Source organism: Agelaius phoeniceus, chromosome 3 (assembly GCF_051311805.1).
Source record: "Agelaius phoeniceus isolate bAgePho1 chromosome 3, bAgePho1.hap1, whole genome shotgun sequence".
Classification (NCBI taxonomy): Eukaryota; Metazoa; Chordata; class Aves; order Passeriformes; family Icteridae; genus Agelaius; species Agelaius phoeniceus.
In genome coordinates, this window is record NC_135267.1 from 35,580,083 (window position 1) to 35,599,807 (window position 19,725).

Sequence of the window (19,725 nt, forward strand, 5' to 3'; positions counted from 1 at the left end):
TCTACTACAATCCTCAAAGAAATTAAAGGTTATACTTTTCAGTTTGCACCTCCCCCTACTATGAATATCCCAGGATACTGTCAAAAAAGCACCAATATAAAATTCCCATTTTTCAGCTGGGGTAAATTTTGAGTGCTATCTTGCAGGACAGGAAGAGTTTGGAGCATTTCTGCAGTTGCATAAGCCTTTAGTAGCCTGCATGGGTGAAATAAATTGGTTTAACTCAGACATGTCTAGCTAATAAGTGTTCAGAGTAGTTTTCTTTCTACTAGTGTAGTGTGCAGGTGTGTCACATCCTGTTCTGATGTGACTATGCTGAGCACGAATGCCTCCCATAAAATTCATCCATGACTGTAGCAACTGTAAATCCAATTACCCCAAAATGGCTGTTGTACTTCTGAAGTTCAAGCAAACAATGCCAGGGGAGTGCTTCATGAAATCTTTTCCCCCAAATCAGGAGTCTTTCATGAAGTACAAAGAACAGGTGTGCATGTGAGCTAAGTTGTCTCTATTGTTTTATAACAAGGCCTCTCATTTTTTTGTACTTCAGCCCTGTGTCCATTAAATGTAATTCAATGGGATCATCGGAGCTTGAAAGGGCAGATCAAACAGCACGGAGAATCCCAGCTGTGCAGGGCCCAGCTCAGAGTGAACATTAACCTAGGCATTCAGCACTAATTTATTCTGCTTGATACAGGAGGATGGTCTATTTCTGTGTTGTATGTTGTCCCCACTAGTTTTTTTTACTTCTGAAAAACAGTCATAGAGATAGGTAGAGAGAGAGATATTTATGTGTGACAAATTAAGGTAATTTTTTATATGAGTATATGGATGCACAAAGATACGTGGCAAGGAGAAATACACATCTACTTCCTAGCTAATTTTGGATATGAACAGGACTGGACTAGTATCTCAGAAGCCCCTTCAGAGGAGCAGGCTATTTCTGTTATTATTATTATTATTATTATTATTATTATTATTATTATTATTATTATTATTATTCCTGTTGTTATTGATGTTATTATCGGTAAACACAATGACTCTACAAGCTTGTATTCATGTCTCTGTGGTACCATGGCTGAAACCTGATGGCTGAGACTGTGGTGAAAGGACACTTTTTAGGCAGAAGATGCTGATCTGAAAATTGTACAGCCTAAGTAATTGTACTTTAAAGGTAAACAGTGCAACAGTGTTGAGTTGGGTTTTTTCTTTCCTTTTTAATCCACTGTTAGATAAAGTTCCAAGCAGGGATTCTGCTAGCACCTGAAGACAAGAGATGTGCACAGAGTAATTTTTCAGATAGGCTGCACCTCATGTGTATGTATGTAGCTGTATGCATATCTCTCCATTTGCAGTGTATTTTTTTTTTTAACAATGAGAGATATGCAGTAGTACAAACCTCAAGATCTAGTCAAGAACCAAAACCTGCAATTATCCCTCAGGTAAAGGAAAGGAACAGTATGGGGATTCATGTCCATGATGATCATTGCACAAATTGTTAAATTATGGTCTTTCTCTCTTCCTGTTCTTTGCTCTGTACCAGATTGTGCTACATTAAACATTTTGCCTGCTTTGATTTTTCCTAAGTACTGAAGTTTATTTTGGATCAGTGAGGTGAAAAACCTCTGAAAGGCTCATGAGACTCCCTAAGCCCGAGAGTCCAGCACTTGCACCTGCCAGGATCACTGTTTCCTTCAACAGATTGCTAACTTGGAAATTTAGCAGACACATTTCTGCATTTATTTCCTTCCCTTCCTTAACATGAAAAGAAGCAGTATTGTGTAGGTAACATGTAATCAAAGGTTTCACTTGTCAGATTAAGTGGATTGTGATTTTTTTCAGAAGTGAAAGAAAGCTGCAGAAAACTCTGTCTGCACTGCACAATCCCTCAGGTACACAGAGACAGTAGTTAGCTTGTCTTAGAGAATGTTAGAAGGATTAAAAGACTAAATAAAATAGGAGGGAAAAAAGGAGTTGCTCTGATTAAGGAAAGCAGTGGTTGCATGTGTGTTTGTTTAAATCTTTACAGTCACATTAAAAGCCTAATTACTTTTTAGTTAAGGATTCAGGTTCTACTGAGGACAAGAACTATGAAGAGACAAAACTAATTAATGCAAAATATTCAAAGTCATGGAGCACAAAAAACTCTTCAATATCCATTTCCCTTAGACACATTTACATTAGTGAAAGGTACATCCAATAATATCACACAGATTTCTTCCACTGAAGCAACATTATTTCTTTTCTCCATTCTTCCTTAACTTCAGAAATAGATCTACTATTTAATTTTTATCTAATACATCTAGCTACAAAACACAAATTGTACAGATCCTGGGATCTGGACATTTACCGACAGCATGTATCACAGCTACAGAAAGATACAAACATTTTTCAGTTTGGAGGTCAACAGTTTCAGAACCTCCTAAGCTCATTAGCAGTCCAAGTTCTACAGATAAACCCTGCTTTGAAAAGCAAGAAAATAAGAGCCTAAGCTTCACTAAAAAGGGGTGGGATCAAGCTCCTAGGTCACTTCCAGAAATCAGGTATAACTTTATTTGTATTTTTCAGAAATGTGTGCCTGCAGTCATGAACCCTATTGGAAAGCAATACTGGGTATTACTGGAAAGTAATATGAGCCCTCAGAAACCTACCTGCTTTTTAGAATATGGAACTATGGCCTCAAAGCATCTTAACCTCACCTATAGGCTGGCTACATCTGACTGTTGCTTAACTTGGTGCTGCAGTGTAAAAGGGCCATTTGCTTTCCATTCTATCAGAAATGCTCAAAAGCTGCTCCAGTTATGCTTGGCCACAACACACGGTAAACCAAAATCACTCCCAATAGGCAACAACATGAACGAGTGTGAATGAAACACAACACTGCCTCCCCCATTGCCTTGTCCCTTTGGACAACCACCCCTTTGGTTATCTCAACAACACTAAGGAAGAGAATTGTAGGTGCCCCACAGCAGCTCATCATCTCAGAATTACATTTGTGCTGAGCCAGATCCTCCAGCTTTCGTGTGAGTTTATGCTGACAGTGCAGAGAAAAGCAGCTGCACCATAATGGAGACTCCTGCCCTACATTTCTATTTCTATCTAACCCACAGGAACCATAAGAGGATGACCACATCAATCATAAACAATCCAAATGTATTTTGATGCATACTATGAAGTTGGATGAATGTTGCATTAAAAAAGGTTGTGCCTATTTGTTAAAATAGAAACCATGGACGCAATTCCTTTCTACTTCCTGAATATTCAGTAGTTATGTTGTGCTGTTAATATGTTCAAAGGATGCACATATGCATTGAAACATTTACAAGCACATTTGTGCTAATATTGATGGAGTTTACAATCTCACTGCCCTCTTGACATGTCTTCATCAAAATTCATTTCCCCAAATCAGGGGACAGAGACAATGGTATGTGTGTTTCTTAATCTCTCTAATACAACATACAAAGCCTGAGGTAAAATGATCATGAAAGCTAAAGAGATTACATAGATTGTTAAAAAAAAGGAAATCAGTAAGGGAATTACCAAATATGCAATAAAATATAAAGGAAATTCATAGGTAAAGCATGAAAAAATATTCCCTAGAGTTAGCTGACACTTTATCATTCCCAATTCATCATAATCATATCACAAAACCTTGGAAAATTATCTTCACTTTTTATATTTAAATGGGTATCTAAAGCAGCAACATACAGGGAGGGACAGTCTCCGTCTCAAGCCACTTTTTTGTCCAGAATGAGAAAGTGAGGTGAGTAATAGGATGAAGCCAATGTAGATACATTCTGTAGATGCTCACACTGAATTATGCCTCAGAGGTGTGTCCCCAGCACTGAGGAGATGCCTGTTACAGGATGGCTTTCCCCAGCTTTGCTCAGTATGGACAATGGTGGCAGGCTGGGATTCAGACCAAGAAGCAGAAAAGTGCTCACACCTGCCAGAGTATGCTATGGGTAATTGTCAATGGGGCAAGAAGGAGAGAAAGCCCCTCCAACCTCTTTCCCCTGGTGAATAGATACCAGGTAATTCTCTAGGTAAGCCCCAGAGAAGTGAAGTTATTTTTTTCTGGAAGTCCTGCTACAAAGTTAGGAAACCCCAGGCTTCCCAGTTCCCAATACACTGTGCTTTCTATTAAAGCATATTTTTCCCAAGTGCTCTTCTAAATTAATGCCACAGTGAAAACCTAGCTCAGTGCGTCATCTATTAACAGGACACACATCCATCCCATCCATCTTTCCACCCCAAAAACATCTTTTTCTGAAAACTCTGTGCCTTTGAATACATATTTTATAAGAACTGTGGTGGGAAGCTCAGATTGAAGGCTACAGCTCTCAGCAATAGGCTTGCATCAAGTGTGAGCCCTGCATTCATCATTGCTGGCCGCTGTTTCATCACTGATTTATGCAGAGGTGTACACAAGCTACACTTACTCCTGAGAAAGTTGATCAATTGTCACTGGAATCAGCAAGAAGCCTTGATGGAGGCTTGGGCAAGTGTTCTGAGAAAGGTTTTTTTTTTGCTAAAGAAAGACAATTAACATGGCAAATTGGCATCCAAGTAAAATATGAACCAGGTAGCATTTTATTTCCTAAGTTGCACATTTCATGCTGCCTACCAGCTTTTAAAGGTCAAATATGTAAACTTAAGAAGGTGTGTGAGTGTATACTAGTTGCAAAGCTCTTTTTTGTCAGCTCTATGAAGCAATAACCCATGAAATATAGTTGATATCTCATGGGCACATTTCTCCATGCCTGCAAACATTTAAAATTGCACTTGTGGTACATAAAAGATTTATAATGATCTCACCCACAAATATAAATTTTATCCCACATAGGACTAAAAGACCTAGAAGCAGAAGCAGTGAACAGCTGAACATGAGCACAGTGTCATAAATTCATAACACTTACAGCTTTTTAACAACCAGTCATAAATGTGACTGATTTCAATTTAATTTATGAGACTTTGAGATAGAACCAGCAATACCTCCTCAAAACTGAGTTTTAAAACAGAGTGAGTACAATTATGGCCTTACTAGGATATTAGTTGAGGCAAAAAGGATTGGGGTAGCCATCTGGAAGGTTCCTGAGCCGTGCTGCATGTACAGGGTCAGACAACTGGAGCTGAGTGGGCTCCACCAAACTGCAGTGGAGATCCTACTACCACTGCAAGTCAGCAGCACATCCCTTCCCAGCACAAACTACCAAAAAGGGACACATAAACACAACTTACTGTCACCAAAACTGGGGTTACTCCTATGGGTACAGCTGGGCAATAGATGGCCAAGACATCCATCATGGTAGTGCAGGTGACAATCAGATTCACCTCATCTCCATTGCTCCGTCACATCCCCCAGATATTCACACAAATCACATATTTAGGCAGTTTTGTTTGGACTGGAAATTTTTCTGGCAGTTATTTGGAAGAAAAGGTTATTTGGGAAGAGACTGGAAGATAGGAAACAGCACCAACCAAGACAACAGGGGATGAAAGAAGAAGTGAAACATTCTTGCTCAAGTTTGCTTCCTCAGGCATCACTAGAACAGCTCGTCTAAATCAGATGTCATACATTAAAAATGTGGTGTTACCTTTCTCCTACAATTGTACTGTTTCAATACAGAATCTATGGTAAAAATAAAAAAACTCCTGAATTTCATCTACATGAATCTCATAAAACCTCCAAGATAAGCCCTGATATCCAGCAAGTCAAAAGAACTATTTATTTTCTTGGACATAGAGACTGAATTTTATTTTGAGTCTGGCAAGAGGAAAATTTTTTAAATACCCTGGGGAGTCAAAGTTTGCCTCAGAGTCTCTCTTTCTGCACCTGTCAGAAATTTGATTTATTTATTTTTTTCTCTACTGTACATATTGGCAGCTTGGAAACCTAACAAACAAACAACTTGTGTATTTTTCCTGTAACTTCATCAGGATAAAAACAGAAGGGAGAAAACATGTTTTACTACCTAAGCCTTTTGCTTCCAGCTTTATCTTATGCTGCACTTGTTCTTACACATGGAAGATAACTAACAGTCCCTTGTGTTGCCTATGTGTATGAAATTGAAAGCCAAATATTATGCCACAGTGTGAAGTTTTAATATCGTGCCTATTAAAACATCAAAACTAACTCAATATAGAAAAAGACATGGTGAGGTCAAGCTGCAGATGTGTCCCTAAAGGTATCAACTAAGGAGGACATTTCAGTCCCAATTGTTTTTAAATGTGTGTTGATAACTAAAGCATAGTTCTTCAGGTTTTGAAGGATATTTGCTAATAGGTGATGGCTACATAATCTGAAAAGGTTAAAAGTTTTTATTTTATTGATTTTTTTTCTAATGTAAAGCATTTCAATTTTTTTTTTATCAAAAAACTAATTGACGAGTTATGCAGACAAAACTTCAAAGGACTGACAGGTTAGTGATATTTATTAGTTATGGGTAGGTACCTTAAACAAACTAAATGTGGATCACTGAAGAGACACATGGTGGTCAATGTGAAATGTAATAGTGATCTGAGATTCTTGTATAAAATTGTACAGATATAACTGTCATCAGTCCTGGATCAAAAATTAAGGCTGAATTCTCACAATGCTTTCAGTAATTCTTAAAGCAGTTTGGAAAACAACAGAGATAATGCTTACATGTTCTGTAATAAGGAATAAAAAAGCAGCCATGTATACCACCAAAATTCAGTGGTGTCAGCACTGGGGTCTGAGGAGATGATCTGTGCTTTAGAAAAGGCATAGGAAAAGAAAAAGGCAATGCCAATTGGCAGGAAAGCCCTGAAGAGCTTGCAGAGCTCTTTGTTTTAAAATAAGTGGTTAATATGAAGAGCTCTTCTGTCTCTGTACCGCACTGAAATCATGGCAGCACCCAAAGAATCCAGATACATCCCGAACTGGGGTGCACAGCTGCAACAGCCAGAAGTTCCAGTTATGGCCTAAAAAAACCACTGATCTAATGTACATACCTGTCTTTAAATACCCATTTCAGTTTGTATTCCTGAGACCATCACAGTTACTAAACAATTGTTTCACGTTCAGGGAACAAGAACACTTTAGTCTCTGAGAAAAGCAAGAGAATCAATATGCATTTAAGAGTTTCACTAAGAAGCAAAGATTTGAAAGCGCAGAATAGGACTTTTTTGTTTAAATAAGAAATAACATTATCACCCAAAATATCTCACCTTTCAAAAAAGGCAAAGTAGCCTCAAAATGCTGAAGATATACCACTGGAATCCTCACCTGTGACCATTCGTGGGATCTTTCACACAAATTTGGGCTATGTGATACTCCATTTATCTGACCAAGAATTCATTTGGAAGCTCTTTTAATTTTCTGCATGTATTCTATGACTGCTTTTTTGCCTCCAGCTAAAAAAGAAGAGGCTAAACCAAGAAGAAATAGAGCTGTTTGTGTACCTAGCACATATCAGTGATTTGTGACTTGCTCTGAGCGTGGCTTCTATTCCAATGGTAGAGGTGCAATTCTTTCCTTCTCAGCTTCATCACAAAAAAATATCGGAAAATTTAACTATAAGAAAGCAGAACTGGAAGACTTTTCTTCATCTGTGTTTAGTCTTCCACTCATGACAGCTTGGATGTTAAATTTATCATTGCCTCTTTTAAAATAGAGTGACTCCTAGGAGAGAGAAAGGATAGGTATTTATATCCTAATAGATTCAGGGACACAACTCACATTTGCACTGGTGCTTCAGCTATTAACTAAAAAATAATATTAATTCCTTAGTGGCTGAGAAGAGCGAGGGATAATCTTTTCTGCTTGAATCAGTGGCTTGGACAAATGATTGGAGAAAACTGAACAAGAGGTCTCTGTGGTTTTAGTTCTTCATGTCAAAATATAGTTAGTCATATTTTTAAGGTATTTTCAATAAATTCTTTCAAATATGACAGTTCCAAAACCACAGTTATGATGTATGCTCATTTCCATTTGTATCAAGGAAGGATATGTGACCATATTCAGGTAGCCTGTAGCAGAATTTCAAAGGCCAGAGCATCTAGAGCATCTACCTTTAAGGGGTTTGGTGAGGCATCATTGCTTACTGCTGTCATACCCTGAGTCTCCTTTCACTTGTGGGGTAACAGCAGCCACAGCCACCAAACTGGACACCACTGTAGACAGTCTGAAAAGCATCTCATGCCTGCAGACTAGATTTATTCAAGAAGTTTTGTATGTGCCAGTGTAAAAATAAGAGATTCGAGAAAGGCTTTGAAACTATAAATATTAGGGTTATCAGAGCTAAACAACTAGCAACTGAGTCACACCAAAAGAGCAGTTACTCATGTGCACAGTACAATTTCATTAGCAGATCCTAAATCTGACCTACTATAGTCACTAGAACGTTCTCTCTGCTCTTTCAGAATATTATACAATTGCCGTCAATGTTTACCCACCTCGATTAAAACAAGTATTCATCTTGGCACTCCAATTACAGGTAGTAGAACAGCTGTGGAGTTGTAAAAAAGAAATAGCCAAGCAGTTTTTCAGTGCTGAAGTGTTACTGTTTTCTCATTTTTTGGATGCATAACTTTACTGATCCTGTGATGCAAAGCTTAAGCTGAACTAGTTCCCACTTTGCCATCAAAAGGATAACGCATGATTTTAAATGATTGTTTGACAGCCTAGACACAAAATTTCCCCGATAAGAACCAGGGAAACATTTTAACATTCATTTAACTGTTCCATAGCACATTTCAGCTGAAAATCCTCTGCACATTTCAGCTGAAAATCATACAAGCCTTTTCTCATCCAATGCAGAATGTACTTTTAGTTTCCTCATAGTCCCCAAATTCTGCCAGATCTTGTCCATTTACCAGAGAAGGTAAAATAGATTGGGAAGGCATAAAAAAATAGAATAAATTAATTAGTTAATTAGAAAATTAATTAATTTTCTTTTTTTTCTCTACTATCCCAGTACCTATATGCCTTTCATGTGCATATTTATTGTGGGATCTTTTTATCTAAAGATTCAGAGATGTAAGCCCAAACACTAAGCATATCACATCTATTGGTGATCATTAATCTATATTTTAAATTTACTTGATCTTCTTGGGCTTTTTCCAGCCTTTTTTTATTTTATTTGGAGACAAATTGGTTGGTTACACAATGGTATGCCAAACTATCTTTTTTTCATTACACATGAGGCACCAGGTAACTAAGAACTGAAGACTCCAGGATCCAGACAGTTTTTGATCTAAAAAATTACTTGGTCCATACAAGGAAACATGGACCAGCACCTCAGCCAACAACTGGGAAGCAATAAGAGACACTGAAGGTGGTGGTGATGAAATTCATGAGATGTTGGTTCTCATCCTGGCTCTGCTACTGGCTTACCTTACAAAGAAACTGGAAAAGAAGTTAAAATGTTGCACTCCGCAAAGAACAAAGAGGTCTTTGGGCAAGAATAAGCAAAAAGAGCCAGATATAACCACTATTCTGGCACAATAGCCACATAGCCACTGGAACATATTGAATCACATGGACATAATGTGTCATTTGAAGAGCTATCAAATCAGAAAGCAGTTACACCCTGAGGAAATAGCTTTAGTCATCACATTGCTTCAGGACACCATGGGGGTTTCTAAAAGGCAGCCAGTAATAGGGAGGTCACCAGCCCCCTCACAGTTTGACAAAGAGCAGGAGCACAGGTGGCTCTGAACTGACACCAGAGTGTATGTACATACAAGAGGTTGCTCTTGACCATACTGTCATTTTTCTCCTTATCCTGATCCTTATTCTCCATTGTCCAGAAATTCCTTCCTTCCTTCCTTCCTTCCTTCCTTCCTTCCTTCCTTCCTTCCTTCCTTCCTTCCTTCCTTCCTTCCTTCCTTCCTTCCTTCCTTCCTTCCTTCCTTCCTTCCTTCCTTCCTTCCTTCCTTCCTCCTCTAAACCTGTCACAGTATGAGGATGTTTCCAAATTGCACAGAGAGCACTGTCAGGGTAGGAAAAAACCACATCTGAAAAGTTAAGCATTTCTATTTTTCTTGTTTAACCATGTAATCACAAACAGGAGAAAAGGGGTATTGGGCATACTTGAGATTTTGCTGTTTCACAAATGCTTTTCTTCACCTTCCTGCATGCACAGGAGACATCCAACTATATTCTAGTCATCTACTCCTCAGCTTGTGAGGAACAGTAAACCAGCCTTACTGTTCTGAAAATGAATGCGTAGACCCACTAACATTAGACAGACCCTGGCTAATGTAGACCAGAAACAAAAAAAGTCTACGCAATTTACTGCTGGTTTAATGAAACATATTCATGCTGAAGTGATGCTACTTCTTTTCTTTTACTGGCTCCACTCACTTTATTATACAATCTTCTGTGCCTGTGTCATTAAATCCACCAACTTTCTGGACCATAGCCTCTACAGACATCTTCCCTTGGTTAATGAATATCTTCCAGACAACATTCATTTTATTGACATCCATAAAAGTCCAGGGTTATTTGCCTTGCAAAAGTTAGATTTTATTGGCTGTGTATGCTTCAGTTAGTTAATTAAGAAGTAACCAGCAACAGCCTTGGCTTATCTTGATTTTGAGAACTTTGTCTGGTCAATTTCCAGTGCTTTAACACGTCAGTTTAGCATGATTTTTTTTCTTGCACATTTTCCCACAGCGTAAAACAATGGCTAAAAATCATTTACTATTATTTCTTCCATTCAGTCAGGCCTGAAGGTTCATACTCAACTGTGCATCTCATATGTCTTCCAACACCATGACAAAAAAAGTCCATGCTTTTCAGAAGCTCACAATACAAAAAAAGTAGCAGCAAAAATTATATTATTAATGAAACATTGACTGATAAAAAAATTTAGAGCCTGTAGAAAAGTCACAGAAATCAGAAAAAGTTTGAGGGCTTTTATTCTGATTTCTATGTAAATAGGCGTCAAATGTTAAATGGATTTTAAATCCTGTTAAGAAAGTTCATAATGTTGTATCTAAAAAACAGCAAGCATGTTTTAGGCATTAAATATAATTTGTTTGGTGAGGCTTTTTCTTCCCATATTGGGTTTATTCACACCTCTGAGTATTCACATATTGATGATCAAACAAGCCTAGTAACAAAGCTCAGCCTTATTGAGTCTTCATGGTGCTCATTCAGTGATGAAGAGACTGAACTAAACAGTCATTTTTGATCGTCATTCTTGATTGTGATGTGATGTCATTGCAGGATCAGGCCTCCAGGAAGCTCACTCCTCTCCTCCAGGTGCAGTGCAGGTGATCAGCAGGACTGGGATTTGTGCATCAGCCAGGGGTCAGGGCCAGCATCTGAAGACAAAAAACCTGTTTGTGGCAGGGACATTTGCTAGCAAACCTACAGTGAGAGACAGCAAATACCCATGGAGGATGAGGGTTGATCTATTCATCAAGTGTTTCCAAAGGGCACAGGTCAACAGGAAAATATTTGTGATTCAAAAACCAATATTTCACCGTTTTCTGACAATGCAGAAGAAAATACTCTTGGACACATCTGACTGCACATTTTTAGCAGCTTTTGCACTTGTTACTCCCACCCATATGTGAAATGAAGGGCCATTTTCTATCCCTATAAAGTATATAATAGAACATTTGTCTATTAGGTAGGTAACCCTTTTGCAGAAACTTCTTGAACAAGGGTATTATATACTTCATCAAATCCTTCATACTTTCCACAGAGTGATTTTTTTACAATACAGATTTTGTACAAGGCTCATGGAGTAAAAGCAGAGGACATGGGACACATCCAAGGCCCTCCTCTAAAACACATGGTCCATGGTATTCTGTGCTGTCCCTACAGCACCATCTTCCCCAACCCAGTTTTATCTGATGATCTTTGTAACGTAGAAAGAATCCAAAGGTTTCCGTTATATCAAACTTTTTCTTATTATTACCTCTTTATAAGAAAAAAGTACATTTGCTGACCACAGACAAAGATCTCTATGCCTCCTCCTTGACTTACTTTTGAAAAGAAGGAACAAAATCAATCAATGGATTTTCTTGCCTATTTTATGTTACTCTAATTTAGAACATTTTGTTGAAATACTGCACTGAACAGGAAGCCTCTCCCTGTCCCTTGAGGGCATTTGTGATGCATTGATATACATGCTAAAGAAAGATTTATGTTCCACATGGACCACGGCTTCAAAAATAGCAGTATCTCTGCAGTACAAAAGGTGCATTGCTCAAAGGGAATGTTCTGCAGTCAATCTGATGACTTCTGTGACCTTTTCCAACAAGATGAGGAAGATCATAAGACCTATGCATTGCCCTCTTGGTCCCCAACCTCAGAGCTGTCAATGCCTTGGTGAAAGCTGTAGCTGCACATACTTCCCTTGTAGCAGTTGCTATCTGACACAAAAGATGACTTTGAAGACAGAGCCAGGCCAGCCACAGTGCCAAATCAGCACAGGGCTAAATAAAAGTTTAGACTGATAGCTGTGTTCTGATAATTACAACTATTAAAATATTTCCTGAATTTATCATTAGAAAAAGTAAGTCTAAAAGGATCTATTCTTGCATGCGGTGGCCCAGCATTTTAAAAGGAAATATAAAAATCACAGCAATCATTGATTGCACATTGAGAGTGAAGGCTGTTGAATGTCTAGGAAGAACAGCTAAGACATCTGGGTTGTTTTCTAAGCTCTGCCACAGATTTTTTGCATCTCCTGAGGCTGGCTACTTCAATTGTGGAAAACTGCTCAGCAGCTGCAGCCTGCAGTGTTCTTTGGAGCCCTGGACCTTCACTCACTAAGTATGGGGATCCAGCTGGGACACTCTGGATTATCGCCTTCAGGGGAAGAGGAGATTTCATTGTCCCACACAGCTTGGAGTGAAAGCAAATAAATCATCCAGAACCTGGGCAAAGTGTGCCTAAGCTTCTCCAGTACTGACCTCATCTAAGAACACAAGGATAGAGGAGAGGAAAGATGGGAAAGGCAATATGAGAAAAAAAAGATAGAAAGAAGGAAAGATGGGAAAATCTCCAGCTCCAGTGGGTCCAAAAGCACTTAAAGTCTTCACATTAAAATGACTGTAAAATTCAAAGAATTCTTGTCTCCATATACTCAAGGTGTTACTGTGCCTTTGCGGGTTATGCTAAGGGAAGAATGTGTTGGTCGAAAGACATCAGGAACCAATGCTAAAGAGCAGCTTGCCTAATTTGGAAAGCTGAAAAATATAATAAGCAATATTAAACACCCTCAGAAAATTCCCTTCCTTCACTTGCTTGCTTGAACTGTGCCCCCAAAACCTGCAGAGAGCTCTGAGTAGTGTCTTCAATTCTGACATTGCCAAACTTTTAACTGACAGAGAGCAGAAATGCCACTGGAAAAAGGGGCATCAACAAATGAGAGAGGAATACAGGCAATTAGGCCTTCACCCTGACACATTTCCCCAGGGAAGCAGGCTCAGCAAAGTCAGAAATGTTGCTTGAGTAGGGTCTAAGACCTCAGTGCAGAAAGCATTTAAACAGGTGCTTTTGATTTGAACAAGACTTGACCAGATACTTAAGCACAGTTTGATGAACTGATGCTTGATGAATGATCACAGAATCGGACCTTTACATTATACAGTTCAAAGCTGCTTTTAAAGACCCTTCACTTCAATGTTTACAATGGTCTCTTCTAGAAACATCGCTATTCAATATAAACCTTGCTTTTTTTTCTTTACAGTGGCATTAACTCCTGAAATTAAATTAATTAGTTGCTAATTTTCACTCTGTAAAAATGTGTTGACACAAGGAGTATAATAAACAGTGGTTGGGTCAGATAAATAGTGAAGCATTTACCTGACCCCAAGCCATTATTATAATTAGCTTCCTCTGACACATTACAGTGTGTCTTCAATCTACCCCTCACCAAACATCCAAAAGAACATCCACACAACAGCACCAGTTCACAGTTCCTGGTGTACTGAGGAGAAATGCTTTCTGTCCCATAAATAGCATAGCAGAATGTAGTGTTAAATCTTTCCAAGGCTTTAAGCACTGTGGACATGGCTGTTCTTTCCAGCTTTACAGTTTTTCTCTTTTTTTTTAAGCATCATTTTACAGGACAGTCGGACATTCAATTTTCTGTCAGAACAAATAAAAAACTTCTACACCTCAGGAGCAACAACAGCAACAAATATCCAACACTCATACAGAACTGCACCCACAGTGGAATCCTACAAGCCAACTGTGTATCGTGCTTATTGCCCTTTGTCATGAATTTCCTCTTATTTGAATATCTGGCAGTATTATGGATGAAAAAAAGATTCAATTTAAAGAAGATTATCAGCTGTTCTGAGTTTTTGAGTCAAATGCCAGATCTTTCCAATTTTCACTATAAAATACAAACAGGTTATTTTTATAATCTGAAGGATTCTGGATTGTTTTTTTCTCTTTTTTTAAACAAAGGAATAAGTGATGTCATGGACAAACAAATATTGTGTTCGTTTGTTTCTAATAACGGACACATTTTTTAAAGTAAGGATAACAGGAAAAAACAAGATAAAAGGAAAAAAAGATTAAGTTAGTGTTGAATGAATTAATAGCAGGCAGGTGGCTGGGTGGGTGTCATGGCAGATAAACACTGAGATGAAGCCAAGGTAATTATAATTATAATCTGGCTAGTAATGCTGTCAGCTGAGGGTGTATAAAAACCTCGGTAAGTTAATACAGAGATGATCAGATCAACCTCCTTCCTGCCTGATCCCACAAAACACAATCTCATACATTCAAACTGACATTTTATGCATTTTTATTTTCTGAGTATTTAATGTATATTTTAAGAGAGTACATTTTAAGAGCGCTATTCTGTTGTAACCAGAGTTTAAACAACTTTCCACTCTCCTCATGAAATTCTGGAAAACACGAGTATGTAATCAGCTGTCTCTCCTGACCTCCATGTTTTGCTGGACAGAATTCACCACTTTCTATCATTCTCCTTCACAGGCTTTCTCTCCCCACTGTGCTATTCACGGGGGTATAAAATGCTCAGGCAAACAGAAGTCAATGGCAGATGTGTCGGCAGCACTTCTTTCTGCAATTTTACTAAATGGATGTAGTCCATAAAAGCAGCCTTAATTAATGGAAACATTTTAAAGGCACTTATAATAAGCCAGGAAAACAACAGTTGCCAGTAGCAAACTTTATTAAAGAATATTTTAAAATTATTTTCCTGAAGGTGATAAAAGATTTGTGGTGGGTTGACCTTGGCTGGGCACCAGGTGCCCATCAAAGCTGCTTTATCATTGCTCTCCTCAGCTGGGCAAAGGAGAGAAAGTATAATGAAAGGCTCATGGGTCAAGATAAGTGTGGGGAGAGATCACTCACCAGTGACCTTCATTGGCAAAACAGACTGCACTTGGGGAAATTGGTTTAATTTATTACAAATCAAACCATGGAGAAATAAACCCATATCTTATAACACCTTTCCCCCAACCCTCCCTTTTTCCAAGGATCAGCTTCTCTCCTGATTTCTCTGCCTCCATCCCAACAGCAGTAGGGGGAGGGGGAATGGGGCTGTGGTCTGTTCATCCCATGGTGTCCTTTCTGCCCCTTCCTCCTCAGCAGGCAGACTCCTCATGCTCTTCCACTGCTCCAGCATGAGGTCCAGTCCACAAGAGAGAGTCCCCACAAACTTCTCCCACGTGAGTCTTACCCATGGACTACAGTTCTTGATGAACTGCTCCAGCCAGCATGGGTCCCTTTCACGGGGTGCACTCCTGCAGGAACAGGCTGCTCCAGACTGTACCTCACAGGGTCCCAAGTCCTTCCAGCAAACCTGCTCCAACATGGACTCCTCTCTTCACAGGGACACAGATCCTGGCAGGAGTCTGCTCCAGTGTACGTTTCCCATGGGGTCACACTCTCCTTCAGGCATCCCCTTCCTCTCCATGAGCTGCAGGTGGATCTGTGCTCCATCCTGAACCTCCATAGACTGCAGGGGCACAGCCTGTCTCACTCAGCTCTGGCACCTAGAGCAGCCCATCCCCCTCCTGCACTGACCCTGGGGTATGTTCAGTTGTTCCTCTCACATATTCTCACTCCAGTAGCTGTTGCACCCCAGTTTGGTGGGGTTTTCTCCCGCTTCTTGACAATGTCATCCATGAGACTCCACTACCATCACTGGTGGCTCAACCTTGGCCAGCGGTGGGTCTGTGTTGGAGACAGCCATCATTGGCTCTGCCAGACATGGGGAAGTTTCTGGCAGCTTCTCACAGAAGCCACCTCTGTAGCCTCCCTCTCTACCAAAACCTTGGCATGCAAACCCAATACAATATTTTATGTGAACAGTATTTTAAAAAGGTATTTCTTTATTCAAATACTTTAAAAATCTTATGGGACTCACGTTTGAGACATGGCATGTTTTCTGGAGGATGAAAGTGAGACAGGACAGCTTTCCTGCTCCTGTGTGACAGGCAGGAAATGCTTTTACTGTGTCTCAAGAGTCTTTTATTATTTAGAGACCTGAACCTGAAAGGTGCTGAGTGCTCTCAGCTCTCATTGACTTCAGTGTCGCCCAGTCCTCAATCAGCTTCAGTGGGATCTGAGGGAACATCACATCCCATAGCAGATGTTCACCCCACAGAGCATCTCCTTTAGCACACCCCAAATACAGAAACACCAAAGCCAATTTGGATCCAGCAGAGCTTTTATATATAGACTTAAGTCTCTCCTTAGCCTAACACTCTTCAGCAGGATTTAGTTACATGTCTAAAAATTAGTATGTATTTAAATATCTTACCTTCTTGAAAGAAGATGGCAGATTTTGTTTTCCGTGAAAGATGTGACAATATATCTTTTTAAATAAGTAATATTTTTAAAAAAATAATAAAAAAATATTCTCAGCAGGTAAATAACCTAGACAAACCTCGTCATTTTCTAAAGCCAATTTTTGCCAATGTACACTTTGCCTTGTTTTGTTGTGGCAGGGATTCTCATGGAGAAATTGAATAAGCCCCACATTCTTGTTGCACCAAAGGAAATGTCTTTCCTTAGGAAAATGCCCCCTCACACACCATCTGACACTGGCTTTCCAATCAAATATAAAAAGCAGAAGCAAACTGTCCCCACCATCTGTGACAAAGTCCCTTTAATTCTTCAAATACTTCTCTGTAAAATGTGGCTATTAGTAATAGCCACACATTTTGCTGCATTTGTATATTAGAGCTGTTTTCTTTCATTTCTGATTGAGACAGAATCATTGTATTATTAACCCAGAGAAGTTCTCTGTGCTTTTTAATTCCAGAATAATGAAACTCATTGGAACTTGGCGGCATTGAGTCTTGCTGACTAATCATTGGCATTGGCTAATGGCAATTTTTAATCAAATCTTATTATTAAATCAGAATATAAAAGATTTAGAAAATGCAAGGTTGCAGCTAGAGGTCATTAGTCATGAGCACAAGAAGTAATCAATACAATTATGGTTGCTCAAATTGTGTTGGATGGGCCAGGTGGCGCAGTGTGATAATGCGTTACCCTTTCACCCCGGCTGTCCTGCCTGCATCGCAGATAGCGGCGCGTCTGCTGCCTCCATCTAATCTCTGGTGGATGCCTGAACGTGCAGAAACCATTAAAAGGAATTCAGCAAAGTGGGCTAAATTCAATTCCTGGTCACACGGGTGTAAATTTTCAGTGGAGTTATTCCAGATTTATTCTTGTCCCGCTGCAAATTTTTTAGCTCTCTCTTTTAAACCTAAGATATTGTTTTGGACAATAGGCATGAGATGGAAATGCTCATTTTACAATGCCATCAACAGTCTAACCTACTATTATTCACTCTAGCACCAGTATGAAGTAATAAAAATAAAGTCATTGCAGATTTATACTAAAGCTAACGAGTGCAGAGCTGGTTGTTAGGCAGTTTCTTGCAGTTCTTTTCTGTTACGAGAATGTGATACTGAGGTTGCCTTATTTTCTTTGTCTTGGGAATATATTTAATAAAGGATCCTCAGGAAGAAAAAAAGGGGCTAGGAAAGGCTAAAAATTTTGGAATTCTAGGTACCAGGTGGAGCTAGAAACAATCTGTGAAAAAGCTACACTTCATCCTAATAAATAATTTAATCTCAAAAGGGTGAGATGGCACTAGAAAAATTACACTACCTGTAAATCTGGCCCTACTGGCAAGCGTTCAAACAAAAATATTACCATCCATAAGCATTTACTTTTCAGAAGACATGCTTTTCTTTATCTCCTTTCAACAATATGATTGGCTCAACTCCTATCTTAGGCAATTTTTTTAAGGATTTCACAGATGCATCTGCCTGGACAAGAAGTGCTGGTCTCCCTCCCCTCTCATCAGAGAACATTGAAAAATGTTTGGTTACCAACAGAGATTATGTCTGAGGCACTCACACATCAAGAATATTACATTCTCTGAGAATTGCAAAATTTCCCTAAATACTTATTTTGGAGTCCATTTTGTCAAACAAAAATATCATCAGTTTCAATTTGTGTCATTGTATTCCTTGCATTTTTCTATATATCTACCCTCTAATGCAAACAAAAGGAAATTCCAATATTGTAAAAATCCTCTGTACTCATGCAGGTGACATTTCCTTACAAAAGCCCAACAGGCCAAAATAAGTAGACTACTGATTTTTTTCCCACTTTTTTGAAAACATCTCCTTTTTTATACATGCTTCATCCTGTGAACCTTCATATATGTATAAATAAGAAATAAAACTTCGCACAAGCTAACTAACTACCAACCATATAGACATAATTGGTTTTGGAAATATTGTACTTGAAGACATTTTCATGTCAGCTGTATGTGTTTGAGTATCATCATAACATGGTGTTTACACCAGATTAATACCATATGCTGTGTGGGAATTATGTCAGGTTATAAATGGAAATACAGTATAATATCTGAAATTCAGGAGTGCTTTAGAATCTGATTTCTGTTGAAGTGCTGCTATTCTAGAAGAACATAAGTTTGAATAACATTACTTTTGATTTACACCAGTATAGCGCAGATAGAACCCCATTCCAGCTGCCTTAAATTTAGTTAAACAAGTGTTAAAATTATCACCAATTAAAACTGTTTCCACACACTGCTAGTGGATTCATGACCTCATTAAGGCAGCCAGGAGTGCTGCCACAGAATCATGGTGAGGCCTCAGATCTGATGAGAGTCATTTTTCTAGCTTTTCTTCTCCCAAAATGATGCCACTCTCCCATGTCTCCTCTAGGCCTCTTGTGAGACCTGTCAACACATTTTAGCTCAAAGCTGAAAGCACTTTTTTAATCTGCATTTTACTCACTGCCTAAGTAATTTAACAGTTGTCGAGCAGGTCAGGAATAGGAATAAAAGTACAAAAACACAAACGTGGGGAAAGATGAGGGGTGTTTAGAACACAGCAGAAGTGAGCCTAAACAGAAAGCAGTTAAAAACAGAAAAAAAAGGGAAATTAAGGAGCAGAGCGAGAGTATGAAAGCCAGTAAAATCCAAGAGAGCTTTCCACTGATTTTAATCAGACCCCCTGGGAATGACAGAGAGGAGAATAATAAAGGACATTGAGAGAGATGGCATCATTACAGTAAAAGGGCTTAGCAAAAGGAGAGCGGATGCTGACAGCAAGTGAAGTTTACCAAGGGAGCATCTTCCCACACCGCCGAGGAGGAGGCAGCAGGCTCCATCCTGGGCTAAGCTGACCAGCTTCAGGAGCCAGACTGCCACATTAAGTCAGCCTCGTGCTCCAGTCTCCATTCTGCTCTCCATGGGGCTC

General features: G+C 39.1%; 1 long non-coding RNA gene across 1 annotated transcript in view; it reads right to left on the reverse strand.

Moving 5' to 3' along the window:
• Positions 1 to 11,039: 11,039 nt before the first annotated feature.
• The window catches only part of LOC143693697 (uncharacterized), a 230,250-nt gene continuing 221,564 nt past the window's right edge, over positions 11,040 to 19,725 (reverse strand). Inside the window, exon 6 of the long non-coding RNA XR_013181634.1 lies at positions 11,040 to 11,298. This is a non-coding gene — a long non-coding RNA (uncharacterized LOC143693697). The remainder of the gene's footprint in view (positions 11,299 to 19,725) is intronic.